This window comes from Lissotriton helveticus, chromosome 5_1 (assembly GCF_964261635.1).
Source record: "Lissotriton helveticus chromosome 5_1, aLisHel1.1, whole genome shotgun sequence".
Classification (NCBI taxonomy): domain Eukaryota; kingdom Metazoa; phylum Chordata; class Amphibia; order Caudata; family Salamandridae; genus Lissotriton; species Lissotriton helveticus.
This window is the reverse complement of record NC_136065.1, coordinates 39,690,804-39,716,799: the sequence shown is the minus strand read 5'-3', so window position 1 is coordinate 39,716,799 and position 25,996 is coordinate 39,690,804.

Sequence of the window (25,996 nt, the reverse complement as noted above, 5' to 3'; positions counted from 1 at the left end):
GCCCAGGAGCGACCAGCGTCGCCTGAAAGTCGCCATGACATGAGCTTAAGAGACCCCTGAGTTATGAGGGGATGCGACTCCACGTCCGGATTGAGAAGAAGGCGATGAAATCGGGGCAGTAGGATTGGAAAATCCCAAGAAAGTTCCAGAAGAACCGGAAACCAAACTTGAGACCTCCAAACTGGCGTGATCACTGCCAGTTCTGCCTTCTGACGGCGCAGTTGGACTGCCATCCGTACCACCATCGAAAAAGGAGGGAACGCATATGCTTTTTCCTGACTCCACTCCTGTAGGAAAGCGTCCGGCCTCCAGCTGAAGAACCGAGGAAGCTGATGATCCAAGCGGGATGCAAACAGGTCCACTGAAAAAGGACCCCAGAGGCTGTTTAACCAATAGAACACCCCGACGTCCAGTTTCCACTGGCTAGAATCTCACAAATGTCTGGAGTGCCAATCCGCTACTTGGTTGGCTCGGCCTGGTAGGTACTCCGCTGTCACGGATATGTGATGAGCCCGACAGTAGTCCCAAAACTCTTTTGCCAAATTCGCCAAATTCGCTAGAGCTCGGGATCGAGTACCGCCTAGGTGATTGACGTATTGAACCGCCGAGACATTGTCCATCCGCAGAAGAACACACGAGTGTACTGAGCCCCTGGTCCAGCAGCGCACTATGAACTCCAAACAGTTGATGTGTAAAGCCTGCTCCTCTGACGACCAGGCGCCACCTGTGGAGAAATCCCCACAGCAGGCGCCCCAACCTGACCTGCTGGCGTCGGATTCTATTACCAGATCTGGGACATATCCAAAGATCGCACGCCCGTTCCAGGCCTCCATGTGAGTGAGCCACCAAGACATCTCGACCTTCACTTCCGCGGATGTGGGAACCAACAGATCGTAAGTCACACCCCTTCTGAGGTGATGCGCCTTGAGACGCCGGAGAGCCCGGTAACGGAAGGGGACCGGGAAGATTGCCTGGATGGACGAGGAGAGAAGTCCCACCACCCTGGCAATCTGAGGGAGGGAGGTGTGGGATTTGACAATCGTCTGACATAGAACATGCTTGATCCTGGCCATCTTCTGGGACGGAAGGCTCAAGGAGGCTTGGAGTGAGTCCACCACGAACCCCAGAAAGACTACCTTATGGGAGGGAGAGAGGATGGACGGTCCAATCCCTGAAGCAGGGAAACCGTCTGATGAAGCTGAAGGCCCAGCTGCTCTGGACACTGGGCCATCAAGAGGATGTCGTCCAGGTAGACAATCATCCGAATACCCTAACTCCGTAGGAATTCCACCGCCGGATGGAGAAGCTTGGCGAAGCACCAAGGGGCAGAAGAAAGTCCGAACGGAAGGGCCGTGAACTCGAAGACCTGACCCCTCCAGATGAATTGGAGGAAACAACAGTGATGAGAGTGAATGGGCTCTACCAAGTACGCGTCCTTGAGATCCAGACGTGCCATCCAATCATTCAGGAGAAGGACGTCCCGAAGAAGATGGATGTCTTCCTTCTTGAAGTGCCGGTAGACCAACCATCCGTTGAATTCCTTGAGGTTGATAACTGGCCGTTTGCCACCGTCCAATTTTTCCACCAGAAAAATGTTGCTGAGGAAACCTGCGGGATGCTGAACTGATCGACAGATAGCCCCTTTGCTAAGAAGCTCCGAGATCTCTCCTTCGATCAGTTGTGCATTCGCGATAGGCCGTGGGGCCTGGATTGGTAGTCACTCCTCCAGGTGAAGAGGGAGCTGTCCCCAAAGACACTGAGAGTTCTGGGCCCGACGGTGGCGCAGGGGTGGAAGAGTTCGCCTTGGCCAAAAACGCATTGCGGAGGGGTTCAAAGGCGTCCCAGTCCACACCCTGAGCCGCCACATAGACCCCCTACCTGCAAGGCCTCTTCGGGCGGGGGGCTCCTCCTCCACAGGAGGTGGGTTGGTACTCTGCGAAATTGAGTGACCCTGCGCCATCTTCGCGCATTCCTCTATGATGCGGGCGGACAGGCGGTCCTCCATAGGGCCCACTATCTCCGAACACATCGGTAGATGGAGCTGTCTACCACACTGTAGAACTCGTCATCATTTAAATACTGGTACTCTTCCTCCTCCTAAATCCCTTCTTGCCTGCAAACGTGTACACTGCAGGACCTGGCCACAGAGAAACGTAAGGAATTCAAGTCCCACCATGGGCTGAGGAAGGCCGTCTAAAATAGACAAGATAGGCGAAGGCCGGAGGCCCTACAACAATTAGACCCGGTTGAAATCCGGAATGAAAGGCAGCTCCTCCTTCACAGCGCGCAGACCCTCCTAAGGACCTGGTCTTAGCCGCCTCCCTGTGCGCTGATCCAATTAACCTGACAAGGGCTCCTGAATTCCCAGGTGTTAACCCCTGCTAGGCCCAGCGCGGTAAAAACCGCAATGTGCTGAAGTAAATTCCGCCCGCAGGCGCTCAGAGCATTAAAACCGCGAGACAGACCCCACACGGGGCATAAGTTCGAAAAATGGGGCAAGTACAGACCAAGAAGCTGGGCGTTCAGGTGAGGCGGCGGGGGTCAAGGCTCCGACGCGACTCGCACCTCAGCGCGGCTCCTCTATGTGAGGAAACCGCGCCGAGGAGCAACGAGATGCCGCAGCACCCCCTAGTGACGGCACAGGCCACAAACACAGGACAAATCGCGTAAGGAACTATGGAGCTCTCCCGCAATTAAAAGGGGGCTCTGTGGGGAAAAAACTCAGTAAAACGAGCTAATAACACCCGCAGAGCCCTCGCCTTGCGTAAGAACTCACTAGGAACTCAAACCAACAATGTAAGACTACACCACAAGAGATAAGGAAAAAAGGAACTTTACTGGCTGCAAGGCAGCGAAGAAAGAGGAAGAGGACTCAAGATGGAGGGCCTATCTACATGTTATGGACACTGCTGACGGACTAATATTGGACTCGATTTGTATGGAATGATGGCAGTCGTAGTTTGTTGGACATTATAAATCTGTGTTTTTTCTGTTCAATGCTTTTTTACCTTGTTTTGGGTATATATAAGCATTTGTTGAGCTTTTCTGGGCTGCTGTGAATTTTATAAAATAAAGAGCAAAGAAAGGAAAAGTATAATCCGAAGCCTCCGGTCCTGACATTGAATCGTGTGGTCACTATCTAGTTAGGTCCAGTTAAATGTTTCATTAAATTAAACCTGAGCTTAACCCCTGGAAACTGAGCAGACTGGCTTAACTTAGAGAAAACTTAGAGAAAATGTTTAAACAATCTAAAACCCATAAAAAGTCTAAAACTCAACACAGCAGTACCCAACTCCAACAAAGGTGTAACCTATATATTGCACAGTCGCCACTGCAAAGTTATACGTAAGAGAAGCTAACCAGTGGATTGATTTATCCATCAGCTGTTCTGTTGATTCCTCCTGCCCCTCTTCCAACACCGTAACATTTGCCAAAACCAGAACACAAGGGGAAGCAGCAGGGGTGCAAACTAATGTTTTGTACCACTACCTGTGTTCCCTACTCCTCCTCCCGCTGACCTCAGGGCCTCTACCGTCTGTGTTTCCTCCAAGGTCATTTGTGCTCTGGGCTACATTTGCTCTGATTAGATCAATATTTCCTCTCTGCCGGTTTCTCATGCTGCCAGGGAGGTTGGAGAACTAGAGGGGGGTGATGAAGTGGGACAGCAAGTGGGAGCGGGACCAGGACTATAGGTGGGTTTGGTGAATTATGGGCCTTTTCCCCCCTAACACTCTCCCTAGTATTCACTGTACACACCCTGGGGTTGGCTGAATATTCATATCCCTTACCCCTGTAAACTCAGTTTTACCACAGGAGTCTATGCTTTCCTCTATCCTCGTTAGTCTATGTTCTAATTGTTGGATGAGAAGAGTAACCACATTATCAAGTCTAAACCGTACATCCTCATCATTCATCAACAAGGAAAGTTTAGCAAAGGGCGTCTGATCCATTTCGCTCCTTCTGTCAATGCAGACACTCCCTTAGCTCTCGTGACTTTTGTGGGTTTAGGCTTTATATTTTTCCAGCCCCTTTTCCTCTTAACCACTGGTTGGATATTTGTTTTAGATAATGAAGGGGACTCGTCTTCGAGCAAAGTCACAGGAGAGCTATTAAGCGGGGCATAGGGAGCCTCACTCCCGGATATTACAATCATCTCAGTACAAACCTGGGGTGTGGTTAAAATAAAGCCCGCGCTTCGACTCCCCTCTTCCAATGACAGGCGGTGCTCAGTAAGCTCTATCTCTTGAGAAAAAACTTTTGCTGCCCTTGTTGGAAAAGCATCAAGTGTATTAACTATTGCCCCTCCTGTTATTCACCCATTGCCTTCCACTTACCCATTTTGGAGGCGCTCCATTTGACAGTGTAGACCAAATGGACCTTCTCCAAGTTCACACGTTAGGGGTGGGCCAGCCCGGCCTCTTTTTGGCTCCGACGGGTGTGAACGGGCCCACCTTAGGCACAGGATTTCTCCGGTGCAGCCTGGGCGCGTCCCACACCTCAGGGCTGCGTACCATGCCACAGGGCTTTGTTGCGACCTTTGTAGATCAAGGTTCCTGGAGGGTGATGGGAGATATAGTCCCCACCGATGCAGGTGTCAGGCATGGCTCTCAGCCCCTCTCAGGCGTCAATTTCAGTTTGTTTTCTACTGCAAAGGGTGCTGGGCTGCGTCGTTTCCTTTGTAGGTCAAGCCTGCTGGAGGGTGATGGGAGATGTAGTCCATACCGCTCTGGGTGTCAGGCATGGCTCTCGGCCCATCTCCAGCATCAATTTTGGTTTGTTTTCTACAACCTTTCTAAGGCCTTTATGTCCAACAGGAGGAAGGAGCAGACAGTGAGCAAATAACTAGTGGCACATTGACTGTGGAGGAGTTTAAGTTGTTTACTGAGGAAGAAAGGAAAAGACTGGAGAGTGAATACAAATAGTGAATTTAGTTCCTGGGTCACAGATAGATACTGCAATGATAACAGCCACCCAACATTGGGACAAAGCATCTATTCTGCAGGGCCTGTTCCTCCTGCACCTCAATTCTCAGCCCCTCCTCCAGCAACATCAATTTAGCCATCATTTTTAGGTCCCTGCATGCACTATGAAAAGAATAACACACACAAGCAGGCACATGTCACTTATTTCCACATATCTCTGGGAGGTGATTTAACCACGGTATCTGACAAGCCACCTAGCAACAGAGAAGGCAGTTTTAGAACACCAGTCCTGAATGGGCACTTATCAGTTGGACGAGACATGCCACATGCTTTTGAATCACCAGCCCAAACCTCCGCATTTTGTCTGAGTGAAGAAGAGAGAAACAACCAGAAGGAACGCAAGGAGTTAGCACACCTGAGCATGGAGGCAGATGAGTTCCAAGAAGAAGTGAACACTGATAGGGAGGGAATACAAAGCTCCATTAATAAACTCCAGTATAAGGTAGAGAAGAGGGAGCGGCTGATACATACACGGTGAGGCACACTGGCACTAAAGGGAAAGGGTGAGAACTCATATACGAATCACTGATATATTATCAAACACAAAAATATCTACCTACACAAATATCGATGCAGAAATATCAATAGCCAAAATATCGACATCCTATGCTTATAAGGTAAATTACAAAAATATTGAAAAAATAATATTGATGTAAAAAATATCGATGTACAAATATAATTTTTATATACAAAAACATGTTAAATGAATGCAATACTAAAGTTTACTTTTAAAATATGACAGGTGTAATGAACATTTACAAAAATATAATAAACAAATTTAATTAAACATACATATATAAAATGTAATGCATAAGTATATATTTACTTTAAAACAATAAACTAATAACTTTATTTTTTTTAAATATTTAAAATATATCAAAATTAACGATTAACCCGTTTGCAGCTGGCACGATTTCGCTGCAGTGCGGCAGTTCCGAAAACGGGCGGGCCGCGTCGGCTATTGGCCGACGGCAGCACTGGGGAGGTAGTGCAGCCGTTGGCCAATGGCCGACGGCAGCACGGAAGGGGTTAAATATATATATATTTGTGTATACATACACCTATAACACAAAATCTAATAATAAAAACATTACATCATACAATAAACTGTTAAAATATTTATGCATTTTTAAACTTACATTTTGCACTACATTGAGTGCAACCGTATGAACATTTTTGGATAGCGTAGGGGTAAAAATTACTATTTGCACTCCAGTGAGCGCAACAGTAGGGAAAGTGTTGAATAGCGGAGGGGAAATAATTACTATTCCCACTCCAGAGAGTGCAACAGTAAGGAAAGTGTTGGATAGCGGAGGGTTAAAAATTACTATTCCTACTCCAGTGAGTGCAACAGTAGGGAAAGTGTTGAATAGCGGTGGAGTAAATATTACTATTCCCACTGCAGTGAGAGCAACAGTTGGGAAAGTGTTGGATAGCGGAGGGGTAAGGATTACTATTCCCACTCCAGTGAGTGCAACAGTACTGAAAGTGTTGTATAGCGTAAGTGAAAACTTTACTATTCCCACTGCAGTGAGTGCCACAGTAGGGAAGGTGTTGGATAGCGAAGGGTAACAATTACTATTCCCATTCCAGTTAGTGCAACAGAAGGGAAAGTGTGGGATAGCGAAGGGAAAAAATTATTATTCCCACTCCAGAGAGTGCAACAGTAGGGAAAGTGTTGGATAGCGGAGGGGTTCAAAACACTATTCCCACTCCAGAGATTGCACCAGTAGGGAAAATGTTGGATAGCAAAGGGTTAAAATTTATATTTCCAAAATAATAAATTCGACATAAAAAAACAAAATATCAACTACAATACAACAATTGTCAATAACACAAAAATAAAAAAAATATATAAAATATTAAAAATTACAAGGGATAGAAACATACAATGTTAAAAATACTAAACATTAACCACAAACATTAATTTATGAAAAATTAAAAAATATTTCTAAAAAACTATATTTAATATAAACATAGTTATAATCAAAAACATTAAGTATTACCCAAAACAATACTTTTTATTTCCCACCCTATAACCCTACACCTTTCATAACACACATCTACATTTCTATCAACGTGGAGCGCTATAATTAATATAATTTATTATCAAAAATACAATTATTATTAATCAAAAATGTATTTTAAACATATAAAAATTAATTTGCGCACCAAACATTACCCCAATAACTTCATAATTCCTGCACAAAATAAAAGTAAACATTTACCATAAAAATTTATAATTTAATAAGTCAATAATAATTAATATATCTTTAAATAATTTCCACCTTCTACCCCAACACACACATACAAATTATTACACAATTTCCATAACTAATTTAACACTATTAAATTATTATCAATTAACAACTTATTAATTAATTAAAATTAATACACTCCCCACCCTTTACTACTATAAACCCCACAACTCACATCTCTAATTAATTACACAATTTCCATAATTTATTTTTCAATCAATTAATTACCATTAATCAACAATTAATTATTAATTAATTTTAAATAAATAACTTCACACTCTATTCCCCTATAAACCTGCAAACAACTCCTACATAATTGACACAATTAACATAATTACCAATTAATTAATAATAATTATCAAACAATTAATAGCTAATTAATAATAAATGAACTACCACAAACAACACTATAAAATATAAATTAAATAATACTAATAAATCAAAAAATGTAATTACTTTATTAAAATTAAATTCGTTCCCGCCCTATTCCTCTATAAACCCCAACCTGCTCCTAAAACATTACCACAAATAACATCATTATCAATCAATTAATTAATTAATTAACATTAATAACCAATCAATAATTAATTAATACAAAATTAATTATACATACTAATAAATAACAAATATTAATTACCTTATTAGAATTAAGTTTCTTCCCATTCTACTCCCGTATAAACACACAGTCTGCTCCTAAAACAAATAACACAATTAATGTAATTAGCAATTAATTATTAAAAACGAATAACCAATTAATAATTAATAAAAAGAAAATAATTATAAATACTAATAAATACAAATTATTAATTACTTTATTATAATTAAATTGCTTCCCAGCCTATTCCCCTATAAACCCACAAACCACTCCTAAAAAAATATAACACTATTAAAATAATTATGAATTAATTAATTAATATATATGAATAAACAATTAATAAATAATTATACAAAATGATTTATTAATACTAATAAATACAAAATCTTAAAAACCTTATTATAATCAAGATACTTCCCATCCTATTCCTCTATATACACACAAACCGCTACAGAACACAAAAATGCAAAATTTCATTAACATACAATTATTCACTTATACAAACAAATTAGATCACATAGTTTTAAAATACAAACTAAAATACATCACGCTAATATACAAATCGATATTATAAACAACTATATTTGTACAATTGTTATTACTGACTTCGATATTTAAAAAAAAATATATTTCTTACCTTACTGTCGATATTCTGGTCAATGACATTCTTGCAGTCGATATTCTTGTATTACGATATTTGCAACTCGATATTATGGTAGTTCGATACTCACAACTCGATATTCTGTCTGTGCACCCTCATATACTGATGACATATTAGTAAACACTAAAATACCTGCAGCAAGCTGGGGAACATGGCGGCCGCTAGTTAGCAACGGTCGCAAGCTCTCAGAAGCTGATGGTGGACTTTGCTAGCTAGAAGCAGCAGTTTGTGCTTACTGTAACGGATTTGGCAATGTAAACTTGGCATGAGGATGCTGCTGGGTTAAGTTTCTATTTTTTTGGTAATATTAGGGTGTTTTTCTCTAGTTTCCTTGCCACGCTAGCCCCGACATTTTCGGCGGTGCTGCGCGGCGGAGGAGAATCGTTGGTGAGACGCGGGGAGGAGTGTGGGGGGAGGCGGCAGCGTGGCTTGAGAGGAGTCGCCGCGCTGCAGCAAGGAACGGTTTCCCGCAAAGGAGCACCGACGGGCTGGGAATACTCAGCGCTGCCCAAGACTACGCAAAGGAGAAATGCCTTGAGAAGTGTATGCCTAAAAGTCCTGCTTTGATCTCTAATCAGTAGGCGGAGGGAAATGCAAGCGGAACAACCCCGGTAACAGCCGCGGTCGGCAGTAGGAGTGCCTGCAGATAGGTGACGTGGGGAGGGGGAGGGGCAGGATGGGGGGTAGTAATGTATGGATTACGGAGTTTAACAGGTAAGTAAACATATAAATAAATAAAACGAATTTTGTTGCACGCACTGCATCACATTTGGTAATGCAGTGCGCTCAACGAAATTTGTTTTATTTTATATGTTAGGTGAATCAGAAACATTGCCAGCCCAGCCGAGCTTCCCCAATTTAGAGAACTTAATGATGACAATGCTATCCAAAATAAGGGAGAGGTTTGTTATCTCTGAAACTAATCAACAAAAAATACAAGGGCACTGTGAATCAATGGAAGAAAAAAATCAATAGTTTAGTGGAACGAGTTGGAGCTATTGAACTTGCACACGAGCAGCTCTGAACGAAGGTGGCAGATAATCAAGAGGAGATTCTGAAGTTAAAGAAAAACTAACAAGAATTAAGAAACAAGTTAGAAGCCCTTGCAAACAATGCGAGATGAAATAATATAAGAATTCTGAATGTTACTGAGGGGTCGGAAGGTGGGGATAGGATATTAAGGCCTTCGTAGTTTCCCTAATAATGGAGCAGAATAAGGATCCTGATCAAGCTTTACTGGAGGAAGATATACAGAGAGTTCATCGGGATCCCTTTGTACTACGTATAGGTAGGAAGGCAGCGAGAAGGATCCTAGTAAACTTTAAAACCTACATACTGAAAGAAAGTATCCTTACAGGAGCACTACAAGCGGGATCATACAGGAAAAATGACTGGTCGTTCCGTATAAGTTCGGATATATCCTGTACAACACTGGATAGGCAATGGGAGCTTGGCAAATATATTCAGGAACTAAGAGTTCTTGGCGCCCCTGTGAATATCCGGTTCCCCGCAACCCTAAGGGTCATGAGTAATAATAAGATGCATCATTTCCATGATCCAAATGATGTGAGAGTCTTTATAGAACAGAGTAAAACACAAGCATTAGAATAGTGATATATATAAGTCCATCAGGAGGTAGGAGAGCTCAAAAAAGAAGTGTAACCAGTATACCTCAAGTTGTGAGGGAGGGTTACCCAGGGAAGGTGGGGTGGGTAATAGGCATAAAATGGAAATTGAGGAAAAAGCAAAAAAATAAGAATCTCAAAAGTTGGGGGAGCATGTGGGGAAAAAGTAAAAAAATCCTCAAATGTCATTTATCTTTAATTTTGTAGTTAACTTAGATGTGTTATTGCTGTCTTTATTATTTGAATTTTTGGAGTTACTCAAAAAATTAGAGGAACGTTACCCATCTGAATGGCAGATCTAACTAAGTCTAAATGTCTGAAAATTCTGACATGAAACGTCAATGGGTTGAGGGTGATACCAAGAAGGAGAAGGATATTAGAGTGTTTGAAGTTGTGTGATTCAGATATTATTTTTATTCAAAAATCTTTTAAAAGAAGAATGGTCGGAAATTTTAAAAAGTCATCCATGGAAAGACCATTGTATTTGTACCGCCCAAGCAGGTACCATAAAAGGGGTTGCAATTGTGTTTAAAAAAGCTTCCCAATGTATTTTAAGTGAAACGTGGGTTGATCCATTAGGTAGATGGGTAATAGCAAAGGCAAAGATCCAGGGAAATTGGGCCGCACTCGTAGGTTATTATGGGCCAAACCTGGATGATCGACTCCCCTAAATACATTATTTTTATGTTTATTTGAGATAAAAATAAAACATTATCATGGGGGGGGATTTTAATGTACCCCTCAACCTTGCGCAGGATACAACGTCTAAGAGGGCGGCTGTCACTACACCAAAATTGAGAGCGACCCTAAAACAAATAATCCAAGACCTAGGTTTTGTCGATATTTGGTCCTTAAAAGACGTAAAGTCGGGGTCAGAACCGGGAAGATATACTTTCCATTACAAAAAACTTGGTCACAGATCGAGGATAGATTTTTTCCTGATAACAGCCGCTATTAGTGACCATCTTAAGAGTGTGGTACATATTCTGGAGCACCTATCCGATCATTCGGCAGTTTCACTACAATTTTCGATGAAAGAAAGTCAGCCGAAAGGTGCTGGACTTTGAACCGATCGTTGCTTTAAGATACTTTAATAATTGAAAAATTGAAAAACTCTACAAGCAAGTTTTTTTCTTTTTAACCTGGACTCAGCTCCCTTAAATGAGGTATATGGGACACATATCACGTTTACATCAGAGGCATATTAGTTGGTTGTAATTTGTCACACAACAAAAAGGTTAAGAAGGAGATTACATTTGGGGAAGGATGTGGCAAACTATTGGCATGGAAGGCGAAAGCAGATCAAGCCAGAAATGTGATTAAATAAGTAAAATATCAAACTACCGGTAATAGAATCACTGAAGATGGGGAGACTGAACAGACTTTTTGTCCAATTCTTCCAAGAACTCTCACAGAGGATACAAACCCGGACAGGGATTGATAGCAGCCTTTTTTCAAGATATTGATCTCCCACTCCTCAGTGATGAATTTAGAGTAGAATTATCCGCCCCCTTCACAATAGAAGAAATTTATAGCGCAATAAAAAGCCTGAAGAAAGCCAAGGCTGCAGGACCTGATGCTCTCCCAAACTAAATATATTCCCATCTGAAAGAAGAATTGGCTCCCATTTTGCTTGATCTTTTTAATTTGGCATATATTTTAAAACAAGAACTCCCTCCATCCTGGGACCTAGCCACAATAATCATCCTATTAAAACCTAATAAACATCCAAGGTTATGTGAATCATATAGGCCGATCTTCCTTATCAACAGTGATTATAAATTGTATACTCAGATAATTACGAGAAGGTTGGATTGGATGGTTGGCCTCTTGATTCACAATGATCATAAGGGTTTTATAAAGGGTAGGCATTTACATGACTTAACCCATGAGTTGGTAGGCGCAATTGACTTAGCAATGGAAAGTGCCAGCCCCTAGCGGTGATGACATGCGACGCAGCCAAAGCTTTTGATAGGGTTAGTTGGCATTTCTTTCAAGAGTTGATTCAGCATTTGAACATAGGTCACAATTTCATTTCTGCAATTAAGACTCTCCATAAAAATCCATCAGCCCGAGTTTTAGTAGATGGCATTTTATCTAAGCAGGTTACAATAGGCAAGGGTGCCCACTTTCTCCCCGATTGTTTAATTTGTATATAGAGCCACTCGCCATTAAATTAAGGGCATGTAAGAATATCATACCATTCTCCTGTAATGGGTGGGCTAAGAAAATCGGCCTTCATGCAGATGACTTGATGATATTCACCGGCCAGGACTCAATAGTAGCCATTTGGGAAACGTTAGAGAGATTGTGGGAAATATCTGGATATGCTGTTAATCCAGCCTGTTAATCCAGCATAGACAGAAATGATGTAATGGAACACAAATTACAGGTGTGACCTAGTCCGACATAGCATCAGGTATTTAGGGATCGAGGTGGTCCAGGAACTTGATTTATTAGCAAAAACAAATTTTGATAAAGTTACTTCTGAGGTCAGGAAACAATTACAACAGTGGAAATCGCTACCTCTATCTTTCCTAGGCAAGTCTAATCTCCTGAAAATGGCAATTGTACCTAAATATACCTTTTTATCATGCGAAGTTCCTGCATGAGGGCGTATGGGGCGGAGCCCCACCAGTCTCGGAGGAAGGAGATTGACAGACTGGTCTGAGGCTGCAGCACTTATTCTGTCTTGAAGCAGTGCAGCACAGCCGTGTACAAACACACGCTGCGCATGCGAGATGGACAACTTCAATATCGCCCAAATCAAGCATGTGCAATGTGTGTCTGTGAGGCAGTGGTGAGGGCAAACAGGCACTACCTAAATCAGCTGTTTTTCCAGGGCTTCGGTCAAAAACTCGGCCCGCCCAGATATCTGAAGTAGCTCAGGACATTCTGCTAACATCCTGCCTCCTCCTCTGACTGGCTGACCCTTGAGACAGTCACCCTATGACAATAGGAGGCGGGATTTCAAGTACTACTTCCTGTATTTTGTTCGTATTTCCCTCCTTGCTTCAGCCCGGCCCGAGAGAAACCTCTAGGAGAAATGGCGTAATCAAGCTGAAAATACAGGTGAGTGAGCCTTGCCTCGTTAGTCAAACAGCCTTAAAGGCTGGCGAGCGTCATCTCCATTTCATGGCTGACAAATTGTGGAAAAGTAAATTTTGCCATGTTCTGTGTCCCTACGTGTTCCCCATCCTATGTTATATGTGCATGATTAATATGCATATGTATTCCCTTATGATCGATTAAAGACGCAATTATAGTTGTGTCCAACTCTAGTGTGCCAGTTTCCAGTTCTCGTGAAAGCTACGAGTATTAGGCCTATGTAAACTTATGTTGCCACGTTTCACAGTGTGCACGTTAATTCAGTAGAAGTCCCCATTTTCTAGGCCTCAAAAGGGCCTGGACACCAGATTCAGCTCCTGTCTCCTGAACCCTCTCCGAGGAGCGATACAGCCCCCACCTGCATCCCTGACGCTTCACTTACTTCCTGCCTCACAGTGCCCGGCTCGGCCTGGCTCTGCCTGCCAGTCTGCCAAGAGTATGTTATGCTTCTAGTTATCAGTCCAGCTCCCCTTCTCTGCATTCCTAAGCTACTGAATCGCATCAATAGTTTCAGTCATAGTCTAGCCTTTATGTCTCCATGTAAGAGAAATACTGTATTAATGTTCATCGAATATTCCTCGCACACGCAATACATGTAGAATAATGCATGCACCAGCCTTAGTGTCAAGTAGCCTTTACCCTGATAACTTTTGGATTCTATCAACATGTTCTCTAAACACCAGATACCAGATAGGCTTTAGGTACATGTCGCTCTGACTCCGCAGACTTTAGTCTCCTCTTCTAGCGCAGAAGTCATAGCCCCCAGTTCTCCCTAGTAACACGTCATTGTCCGTTTGCGCGCACCACTAGGTTAGAGGTCCCGGCTCCTCAGGTAGCCCCCTCCATGTTTCCGCCCCATTCATGACACTTCTGTTACGTTTATATCACATGACTATGTATACGCCTCTTGTTACACCTACTTTCTGCCTTATCTTTCGCGACTGCTACGAACCACGCCCACTGCTACGCCTACTGTATTGAATGTAATGTAATTTGCTTTGATATATATACTAATGTATTGTTACTAAAAGTTAGCTGTTGTCCCGATCCTGCCCCCGGCAGCTGCCATCCTATTCCCGTGCAGGTTGTCCTGTTCCTGTCCTTTATGATTTATTAAAACCTGCAGACTCAAGCTACCTCGAATCCTGACTCTTATTTATTGAGCTATCTGTTTGTACGAGTATCCTGAAAAATAGAACCGGTATTTAATTATTTATTTACCACATAATGGCGCCCGAATAGGGACTTGCCCTTTCCCCAAGCGCCGGCGAAGCCACGCAAGCCCCCTGACCCTCTGCAGCCGTGACGGAACCATCCTGCGCACCGGCAGATATTTCTGCTTCAAGTATCCCTCAGGCCCACGGAGGAGACGGAGGTTGCGGTCCAGCATCCAGACGAGGCGGTGTGGAACGCGGCGAGTCCCGACCAGAGCCCAAGCCGAGAGTACAAGGTCCGAGGTATCCGGAGGCCCACCCGTAACTGAAGTCCGAAGTTCGTAGTCCGTCGTCGTAGCAGTCCAGTCCAGTCCGAGGCCTTCCGTTCTTGCTGCCCGGTGAGTACCGTTGCTGGGGTAGTATCTAGACAGGGTCAATTAATTTGTCTCTGGTCCGTGGGTTTGGGTACGCAAATCCAACACGAAGTGTCCACTTAGGTGGATGCGGGTCCTGACGTGTCTCTTTATGGGACCGGTATGTTTCGTACTGTTTCAGCAGTGCATCTAGTAATTCTAGTAAATTCTGTTCTCGAGAAATTCATGTGTTTTCTGTTCTCAGTATTCCAGGTAATGTTCTGTCCGAACTGTTATTTTAAATGTTATTTCAATGTGTATTCAATGTCGTGGTATGAGTGATTTGTTTCTTCAAGTTATTATTGTGTTTATCGTGTATTGTATTGTGTTCAGATTCAGCCTAAAGTATGCCTCTGTTCTCTAAGTTACGTCAGTTAAAAACTAGAAAAGGGCTGCTCGAGGAAGCAGTCCCTGTCCCGCCTAGGGACAGTCCAGGTCATTTTATGTATCATAAGCATGGCTTAAGTGCCATAATATATCTAGATTTATGGTCTGATTATACCAGACATCTTGAAGAGAAATATAGATGGCCTGTATCAGGCACATGGGATGCCGAGTGCATCATGCGAGTAGAAGAAGTATTATGGAAAAAGAAAGCCAGACAGTCACAGAAAGATGCCATCGAGTTATGGCGCAAAGAATCACATAAAAGAACCGAAAAAGAAATCAGAAAAACAGAATTTAGTAGAGAATCCTCAGAAAGAGCCCAAGAAAGGGAATTAATTGAAATAGGTGAACGAGTTAAAACAGAACAGTCAGATAGACAGAGGAATGCCCTTATTAAGGGTATGTACCCTCTTCTTGCCGAGGGCTTGCCAAAAGCAACCCCGGAGGCATCCAGTAATTTTCCGCCGTCACTAGTTCCGACTAAGCTACGTCATAAACCGACCGCAGCTGATATTTTTCTCTCGTCCTATCTGGACGATACAGTCCCAGAATATGCAAATCCTGTTCCGCCTGCTCCCGTAAATAATGTAATTCCTGTTCCTCCAGCCACCGGGGCACCCGTTGCAGCACCTGTTACGGTACCCCCGGTCCAGCCTACAGTACAAATACCCGCTACATCAGTCACTCTCCCAGCCCGTACAGTACACACCGACGATTCCAGTCTAGGAGCTGCGGGGGGAGGTTCTCCTCGTACCCCGCCTCAACACAGACGTATGACGCTACATGAGCTAGCGTTACAGCGTTCACCCAAATTTCAGTCCGTTGCAGATATCAAGCGAGCACTTACCGAATGCCGTTATGATCCAGTCCCAGGCGATGATGATATGGTCTTGTATTCATTGCGTGTAAGACGGGTGACCGAGTATTTGGACACCCTGCCGAATATGAAAGGTTACCTAGACAGAATATATCATTTTATCCGTCCAGAAAGTATTGGCGACACCATGGTCCAAAGAAAAGTCGAGATTCAGCTCATGATTTTAAAGTTTCTAATTAATTGTTTAATAAGAGAACAAGATTATCCAGGAAAAGATCCAGAAGAAATGAAAGTCCTGACCAGGTGGAGTGACCATATAGCCGAGGGAAGACACAAGACACAGAACAGTATAGAGAGTATGTACAAGAAAATCCGTAAAGAAATAATAAAGTTACACGAGAAACGAGAAGCAACACAAGCAACCGAGAAAGAAAATGACTCTTCTACTGAAGAGGTAGACGACGAGAATCCTTCCAGAATAGCGTATGTAGGTAGAACTAGACTTTCCGACCGACATTCACGCCTAGATCATAAGAAAGTTTTCCCTTCTCTAGTACCAGAACAGTGTTCTCTAGAACAAGTATTCCAAGCTACCGATAAAATTCTGAAATCACGAATAGGTTATGGTGAGCTCAGTACCATGCATGAACAAGAACTAGCCCGATCAGCAGTCCGATGGACTACTGATTCTACCACTTTTCCAGACGAAATAGTGGCACAATCGTTTCTGAAACTGCCCCCAGCCGAGCAGCGACTGGTGGGTATGTATATGATCCAGCACCTCATCACTCTGTATGAGGGTCAACATTCCGATCCAGGTCCATTACATGATGTATTAAACGAGTTACTACAGTACAGATGGAAAGGTCTAGGTACCGATTTAATTAGTATCATTCTAGAACAGCGCCACAAATACCGAACGTTCCTGAATCCGCATTTTGTTCATGTCTCACCCCCAGACAGTAAACCATTCTATATAGACAGACAGCATCCGTTACGAGAAGTCCACCCAGTTAGAGGAACGGGTGGTGATCTAGAACGAGTATTTGTTTACACCCCGATTACAAAGATGGAACTCTTAGAGATGAAAAAGTTAATTCCCTGTCACGATAAAGATCCAGCAGGGTTCCACCGTGAATTAAAAGACATGCTCCGTATGGGAGAATACACGTATCCAGATATCATTAAAATGTTAAAGGTCCTGTTGCCTACGGGCATATATGAAAAACTCAAAGAAAAAGAATGGGAGGTGGGAGAGAAAAAGATAGATTGGACAGCTCTAGAAGCTGAAGATAATACACGTGTACCAGGTACCGGTCTAGGAGATAAATGTAAAGAATTACCCGAACTGTTGATACAAGTTTTGCCAAGATTACTAGCCACGAAAAAGGAAGACTGGGATGCCATCTCAGCCTGTAAACAGAAACCAGACGAAGATACTAGTGATTTTTATTCTAGATTCGAGAAATGTTTTATTATTAACAGTGGTTTGAAAACAAGTAGCGAGTCATACCCTCATCTTTTTGTTACTAAACTAGTCGAGAATTCAAGTCCGCAAGTTAAAAATCGAGTTCTGAAAGTTGAAAGTACCTGGCAAGCTAATACTCCGTCACAAATGCTCCAGATGCTCCAGTACCACCAGAACAGAATCAGGGAAGAACAAGAACAAGAAAGGAGACGTATGAAAGACACGAAAATGAAAGTATTAGTTGCACAATCTGTTCCTCAAGACAGTCAGAAGAGGGGTACGAATCAAGCCAGTCATCCTGCAGCTCCCGTTAAAGGGACCTGCAATTATTGTAAACAGCCAGGTCATTTTATAAACGAGTGTGCAGTTCTGAAACACAACATAGCTACCGGTAAGACTAAAGAAAGACCACGTCCGCCTAGACAAGAACAAGTTTTACAGACTTCTCAGTCACCACAGAATGCACAACAGACAGTTACAGTACCGCAGCCTATAGCTGCAACACAGCATGTTACACAGCAGATGTACCAGTATGCACAGTTCGAGTATCCAGAGTACCAGCAGTATTCATGAAACAGCCTAGAGAGGGAGGTAGGCTTGCCTCTCATCGAGATACCTGTAGATCAAGAGGGTCCCTATGTTCACAGTCAAGTATTAGGGAAAGACAGAAAGTTCCTGATTGATACAGGGGCAAGTAGGACTACTATCAGTCATGACGAGGTTCCAGGGGCTCCGCTCTCAGGCTCAAGAAATGTTTCCCTTGGGTTTTCAGGAAAGCCAATTGTTAACGAGATTTCGAAACCAGTTTCTCTAGAAGTAGGTCCATTGTCCCGAACTACTGATTTGTTACTTACAAAGTCATGTCCAGAAAATTTGTTAGGCATCAAGACATTAAAAGAATTAGGTGCGATTATTTGTTGTTCCCCAGAAGGAATCCGTTTGTTTTTGAGAGACTTCAAGGGTCATTATGTATTACGTGATTTTGATCCAAGACTATTGAATGTACCGCAGCATTTATGGGCGCAAGGTCCAACTGATGTAGGATGTATGCAAATCACACCCCATCGTGTGACTCTGAAAGAAGGTGTAGTGTTACCACGAATCCGACAGTACAAATTGCCACCTGAGGCTGTAGCAGCCTTATCCAAAATTATTGACGAGCTCATTGTTCAAGGAGTGGTTGTAGAAACTGACTCCAATGTATGTAATTCTCCTATCATTCCAGTCATGAAACGTACTGATCCACATGCACCTCCAGTTTATCGATTAGTGATTGATCTCCGAGAACTTAATAAATGTATCATTCCACAGTACCCAGTAGTTCCAGATATTTCTTCCCTATTGACAGCCATTGATTCTGAAGCCACATTCTTTACTGTCATAGACCTCAAGAACGCATTTTTTAGTGTCCCAATTCATCCAGACAGTCAGTTCCTTTTCGGATTCTGTTTAAATGGAAGGAGCTATAAATTCACACGAGCTCCTCAAGGTTTCACAGAAAGCCCTAGCATTTACAGTCAGGCACTTAAAAGACAACTAGACAATATTCACATGCCAACTGACACTGCCCTGCTCCAGTATGTCGATGATCTACTGATCACAGACCGTTCTGAACGTGACTGCGAACGTGCGTCACTTACAGTTCTGTATTTCCTAGCCGAGATGGGGCACAAGGTGTCCCCTTCAAAGCTTCAATTCTGTGTCCAGCAAGTGGTCTACTTAGGACACTTACTGTCCAAGAGGGGTAGACAGTTGACACCTGACCGTATCCAGCTAATAGCGAGTCTTCCACAGCCCAAGACCCAGAAGGAGGTACGAGCTTTTATCGGCCTCACTTCTTATTGCAGGCAATGGATTCCTCAGTATGCATTTCTAGCCAAGCCACTGATACAGTTAACGACGCAGGAGGCAGCCGTATCGACTGTCCTCCCTTGGACATCCGAACATACACTTGCTTTTAATGAGTTAAAGAAAGCCTTATGCCAAGCTCCAGTTCTAGCAACACCGAACTACAGTAAGCCTTTTACACTTTTTGTTACTGAACGTGATGGTACTGAATTATCTGTTCTCACACAAGATCAAGCAGGACAATACAAGCCCTGTGCTTATTTTTCAAGCACATTAGATCCAGTAGCCCAGGCTCTGCCTGCGTGCCTCAAGTCAGTTGCAGCCACAGCACTAGCTATCAGACAAAGTGATTCCATAGTATTAGGACACTCCCTGACAGTACAAGTTCCACACTCCGTGGAAGTTCTTTTAAACCGAACACAGACTCAGCACTTGACAATTGCACGTTTAACAGGTTATGAATTGACACTATTCCAGCCACACATAGAAATCAGACGCTGCAACGTTTTAAATCCCGATACACTGTTACCGTCAGTTACTTCAAATCCGGCCACACATGACTGTGTGGAAGTAGTTAACACCATGACAAAGCCCAGACAAGACCTGACAGATATTGCATTACTTGATCCCGACCTGACACTTTATGTGGATGGTTCATGTATGAGAACAAGTACAGGAGAACTAGTAGCCGCGTATGCAGTGACTACTGTCAAGTCAAGTCAAAATATATGTTTATTATGACCTTGGTCTTTAAACAATACAGTGAGTAAAATTCCGATTTGAGTATGCGACATAAAATTGTACACTTATTATTTTTAAAAACGTGTCCATTAAAATATCATACACATCATTTTAAAACTACATAATTTATATACAAATGTTAAAACCTATACACTTTTTTATCCCTCCAAGGGTCTCTTCTGCTAAGCTAAAAAAATACAGTAATGCAGGTTATTCTTTGGCCCTCAGCGCCCCTAGGGCCTCCTTTAAGAACTTCCCAAGGGCTATTACAATATCCAAGTATGGGATTTCAGAAAGGAGTCTCGCCGCCTGAAACCTTGTTTTTACCTCATATTTTAGAAATACTGGGCGCAGCCACCTTTTCCTATATTCTAAGAGTACCGCACAGTCTAGCAGGAAATGCATCAAGTCCCCCTTAGTTCTCAAGTTGCACCTACAGTGACCTTCCTCATCTAACATTCTTATATTGAGGTCTCTGTTTGTTACCCATGGGTTGATACCAATTCGAAGCCTCAGTATCTCTTGCCTGAGGCCTCGATTGGGTAATCTATCGAGATATGGGAACCAGTTATCCTGGGGCCACGCATTTAGCATGTGTGCCACAGATTTTTTCTTAGTTAGGTAACCCATATCAGTTGATTTCGAGACCTCTTTCCCCCTTTGCTTCAGATCGCCTTTGGAGATAAGTATTTGATATGAACTCACATCCAAATCGATCTCAAGTGCGTTGCAGATTCCCTTCAATTTTTCCCTACTGGTCTTTGCCCATTTTAACTTGCTTTTCTGTATTTCTTTACGACACCAATATGCTACTTTTTTACTTTCGGGGTCGTCTAGTCTCTTCCAAAATCTGATCACAGCCATCTGGGTTAGAGTCACCCAAGACTTTGTACCTAATTCAGTTCTGATGGCTTGTATCATTGCAGATTGAGGAAGAGATAGGAGCCTTTTTATGCAGTTGCCCTCTATCATGTCCCAAGATCCCTTACCGCTCAAGTAAAGGATCTCTGCGCCATATAAAACTTGCGGGGGGATCATTGCATCAAAGGCTCTGAGTAATGGTCGGTGTGATTTCTCGCCATAGTCCCCATTAAACCTTTTTAGGCCGCATATGGAGGAGAGTGCCTTTGCTTTTTGCATTTCCATGTGGGTAGACCAATTTAAGGCCCTGTCGAACCAGATACCCAGATAACAGTACTCATCTACGGTCTCAAGTTTAAGGTTCCCTATGAACCATCTAAATCTGCTTGGCTTTTTCCCAAAGCATAGGGTTTTAGTTTTGTCCAGATTGATGGTTAGGAATTTATTGGCACAGTAGGTATTGAAAGCATTTAGCTTCCTTTGGAGGCCTCTCTCGGTCTGGTCTACTATCACCAGGTCATCCGCGTACAATAGGCAGGGTATCTTGTTTCCGTCCATTTTAGGGCTGGCACTACCTTCCACCTCAAGGTGTGCCGGGAGGTCTGACAGGAAAATCGAAAATAACTGAGGGGCCAGCACACAACCCTGTCTTAGCCCGTTGACAATGGGTATTTTGGGAGTTAGGGAGCCCCCAGTGTCTTTAATTACTTGCCCCCAATTTTCCCTATGGAGTTCTATTATTATAGTGAGAAGGTCACTTGGGATATTTAGCCTCTTTAATGTATCCCATAGGCTAACTCGATCCACAGAGTCAAAGGCTGCTTTGAAGTCGACGAAACAACAGCATAACTTGCCATTTTGTTCCGTCGACTTCCTCGCCATCGCCCATAGGGCAAACCCGTGGTCTATTGTCGAGTGGCCCAGTCTAAAACCGCCCTGTTCTATGGGGATTATTTGGTGCGCCTCAACCCACATATTCAGTTGTTTTAGGACAATCTTAGCGAATACTTTTTCTCCAATGTCTAGGAGATTAATCAGCCGATAATTTCCTGGAGCATCTTTGCTCCCCTTTTTATGGATCGGCCTGATTATGGCCCCTTTCCAGGTTGGGGGTATTACTCCTTCTTTTAGTACTACCTGGAACATCTTTGCAAGGAATCTTGCCCACCATTTGACCTCAGTCTTCAGGATTATTGCAGGTAAATTGTCTGGGCCTGCTGCCCGGGTTAACTTAAGATCTTTTATTGTGTTCTCGACTTGTTCTTCATTAAAGTTAACTAAAAGTTCTTCTGAGATTCCTTGCCAGGTTTTGGCCTTCATCTCCTCTCTAGGACCCCTCACCCCGTACAATTCTCTTATATAGGAATCCCATGCTGCCTCGCTCACCACACAGCTTAATTCGCCCTCTGATGACCCAGCTGCTGCCTTTACTAGCTGCCAAAATTGCCTTAGGTTTTTATTCTCTATGGCAATTAAGAGTTCTTGCCAGCATTTTTCTTTATGTGACCTTTTTGCTTCAAGAGCCATTTGCTTGAATTCTTTTTTCAGCTTAGTTAGGTACTCATATCTCTCTTGTGTAAACTTCTTTTTTTGTTTCCTTTGTTCAGCTCTTATCTCCCTTTTTTTATTTTGGCACTCCACAGAGAACCTTTTGCCACGATTTGATTGTTTTGCCCTTATCGGCTTATCCCTTTTTAATTTTATCTCTAGGCATTGAACTAGTTCTTCTAGTTTTTTCATAAACCATTCTAGTTTTTTATTCTCATAGTTTTCGGGGGCCGTTTTTATTTGCATGGCCTTCAATTTATCTACGAATTCCTCTGTTAAACGTGTTGTCACTCGTTTAGGATACTCAACCTCCTGGGTAGACACTGTTTCACGCTGTAATTTCTTGCCCCCCGCTATTACTATGTGTAGGGTTTTGTGGTCGCTCACCTCTTTCTGTTCTACCTTGAAATGCCTAATCTGGTGGAAGTTCCAAGCCTGTAAAAAAATATAATCAATTGGGCACTTCTGTTGCCCTGGAATAAATGTTTTTCCCGCTGGTGTATCAGACTCAGTTCTTCCGTTTACACAATGGAAGCCCCTGCCTCCTAGGATATTTGTTAAGTCACGGTCTTGTCTCGCTATTTCCCCAGATGGGAACCTTGCTGGGTTTATACCGTATACCTCTAACTGTTCCCTATTCCAAATGTCAACCTTTTTTGGGTTCAGTTTGTGGTTGAAGTCTCCCAGAATCATTACTGTATCTGCTGGATAATTTTCTAAAATACTATCTATATCTTTTTTAAAAAATCTCATTTCCCTTATATACTCCTCCCCATTATCCCACTGCATGTATACGTTTAATAAAATCAACATTTTGTAACTTTGATCCTCCGTCATGAGTTCGATCCTACTTGCTAGGACCCATTTGCAATTTGTTTTCAACAGTTTTATTTCCCTCAATACTTTTGTTGATACCAATGTCGATAGGCCCCCAGACGGCCTCCCGCGGTTTTTCTTTATGGCGGGATGATTAATCTGGGCATAACCAACCAGATTTGGGGTATCGTCGCATAACCAGGTCTCTTGTAGGCAGGCAATGTCTACCTTGATTATGGTTTCCTTTATATATTCCCATTTTTGATCATTGCCTAGCCCATTTACATTCCAAGATAAGAGACCTAGTTCTTGCGAACCCCCTCCATCCTATTCGACGTCGCTTATACTGCCTTCATCCTCTGTATCCATGGTATTTCTTACAATGCTTTCCCCCTCGGGGGTATTATATAACGACCAGTTACCCCATGAAGAGTCTTTGCCTGAGTTATTGATTACAATATTCAGCGCGCTTCGGTCGCCTTTTGATTCTTTATAAACGGTAACTTGTCTCTTCTGGAGCCCCGCATGATGTTTTAAAAAGTTGTATTCTTTCGCAGATTTTGTCTCACACTCGGGGATAATCCTTAATCCCTGTTGCATTATTTCATTTGAGGCATTCAGGATTGCCCTTTTTACCAGGTCGGAATATAGGGTAATTTTTGTTATTTCCTTTCCCTGCTTATTTTCTTCAAAGCCAACCTGCTGAAGGTCTTTTGTTCTGATTCCTCTCAGACTGCCACAATTTGCGAATGCGGCTAGAATCTGTGCTCTATTCGGGGGGTTTATGACTCTTAACGACTTCCTTTTCCTCCCTGCAATTATCAGATCCAGGAATAACCATTTGTTCTCTTCACTCAGACATAGATTCTTATTCATTTCGTTCCCTTGGTTGATACTTGTTCTTCCTCCTCTCCGCCCTTTGTTTCTCCTATTGGGTTCGCCATGTATCTGTGCTCTTATCCTCCTTTGATTAATAGACCGCTCCTCCCTTGGCCTTGCTCTTTGGCTTATCATGCAGGTGGGGGGAGGGATCTCTGTTGCCTCCCGAAGCGTCTTCTTGTTCCTTGGCACTCTCGGGGTTTTAGGTGGCGTAGGAGATTTTGCCTCTGTCTGGGCAGGTCTATGTGTTTTCACTGTTGGGGCTGTTGCTTTGAGTACTGGCTTCTTCTTCCCCTTCCTTGATTCTTTCACTTTCCTTAATCCTGCTATTTTCTTTTGCCTGGTTCTTCCTGCCCTGTACCTGGGCCCGATTGTGGTATACCCTCTACAACTTTTTATCAGCATTGGTCTTCTTGAAATATACACGTTGTCCATAGTGATTGCTGAGTCCTTTGCAGTATGTACTACGAAGTTCGTTTTGGATTCCAGAGATATCACACTTTCTTCTTCCAGTACTATCCTGTTGTTTTCCTCCGTTGATTGGGCTGCATCTGTTAACATCACCCTACTTGGTAAATGGCTTTTTATTTCTCCGAGATCATCCTCAATTTTCTTTAAGTGATGTTTCTGTGCTTTTAACACTCCGTTATTTGCGAGGGATACTTCCAGGATTCCCTGGAGTGCTTTCTGCATTAACAAAATTAGCTCCATCAGTGAGGATGTGGGGGTTTCGGAGATCTCCGAATCCTGTGTCGTATTTCTTGCTGGGATTGCTGGGTAGCTTGCCTTTAGGCTATCTCGCTGAGTTGGGGATTTTTGCAATGGAGGATGCTGATGGAATTGATCTGGTGCACCCCCCCAAATTGCGCTCTGATTTTGATCTACATTACCCCTAAGCTCCTCGATCCCTTGAGACAGTAGTGAGAACATTTTAGGTGAAGATGATAGACGAGGCGCCAAGATTTGGTGGTTTTGGCTCTGCAATGTCAGGTTCAAAGAATTGCAGTACGTCCCTATCTCCTCGTTATCGGGGTTGGCGTCTTCCTGGCATTCACCTTTATCAGCCCGACTCTTCTTTTCGTTGGATAGCCTTACCATTTCACCACTATCTGCGCCAATTTCCACTATGTCTTCTTCTAGTGCCGATGATATTACTGGGTTTGATGATTTGTAGTGTTTACCTACAAATTCTTTTACAGACTTTGATGCTGCCGTGTTCTCTTTCGATTTACTGGGTGTTTGAATGCATCCTCTTTTTGCCTTCACATGGTTCTTCGTTACTCTCTTGGCTTTTCCTTTCTTACGTCTCCCTTTACTATTTTCTACGGATGTGGCCTGGCTTTCCTGGCTTTCGTCCGGAGATTTTGAGCCCTCCCGTGAATTGCTCTTTTCTATCTCGTCTGGTAATTTTTGGCCTCTTTTAGGTGCCATTTCTTGGCGCCAAACTGTTGCTATGCTGACGGTGGTAACTTAATTTTTACTTATATTAAAAAGGATCTCACTTACCTCTGTTCTGCCTTAGGTGCCTTCTGCCTGCTGCCTGCTGCCTTGCCCCACTTGTAGCTCTATCTGTTTTGTTTTCACCCACTTCCCTGTGGGGTTTGGACTTTATACTCCTTGTGCTGCCTGTGGTTTTGCCTTAAGCAGTCATATCGGCTCTGCTTAGCCTGCTTGCCTTCGCCTCTTAATACTGGTGACAGAATAAGCTTTAGGGCAATTGCGTTCTCAAACGCGGCTGTTTTTTTTTACCACTGCTGCATTTCATAAGTCCCACAGCCTTCCACCCGCGCTGCACCCGCGTTCACACCCGCACCCCGGCTCTCGCTGCTCCGTGT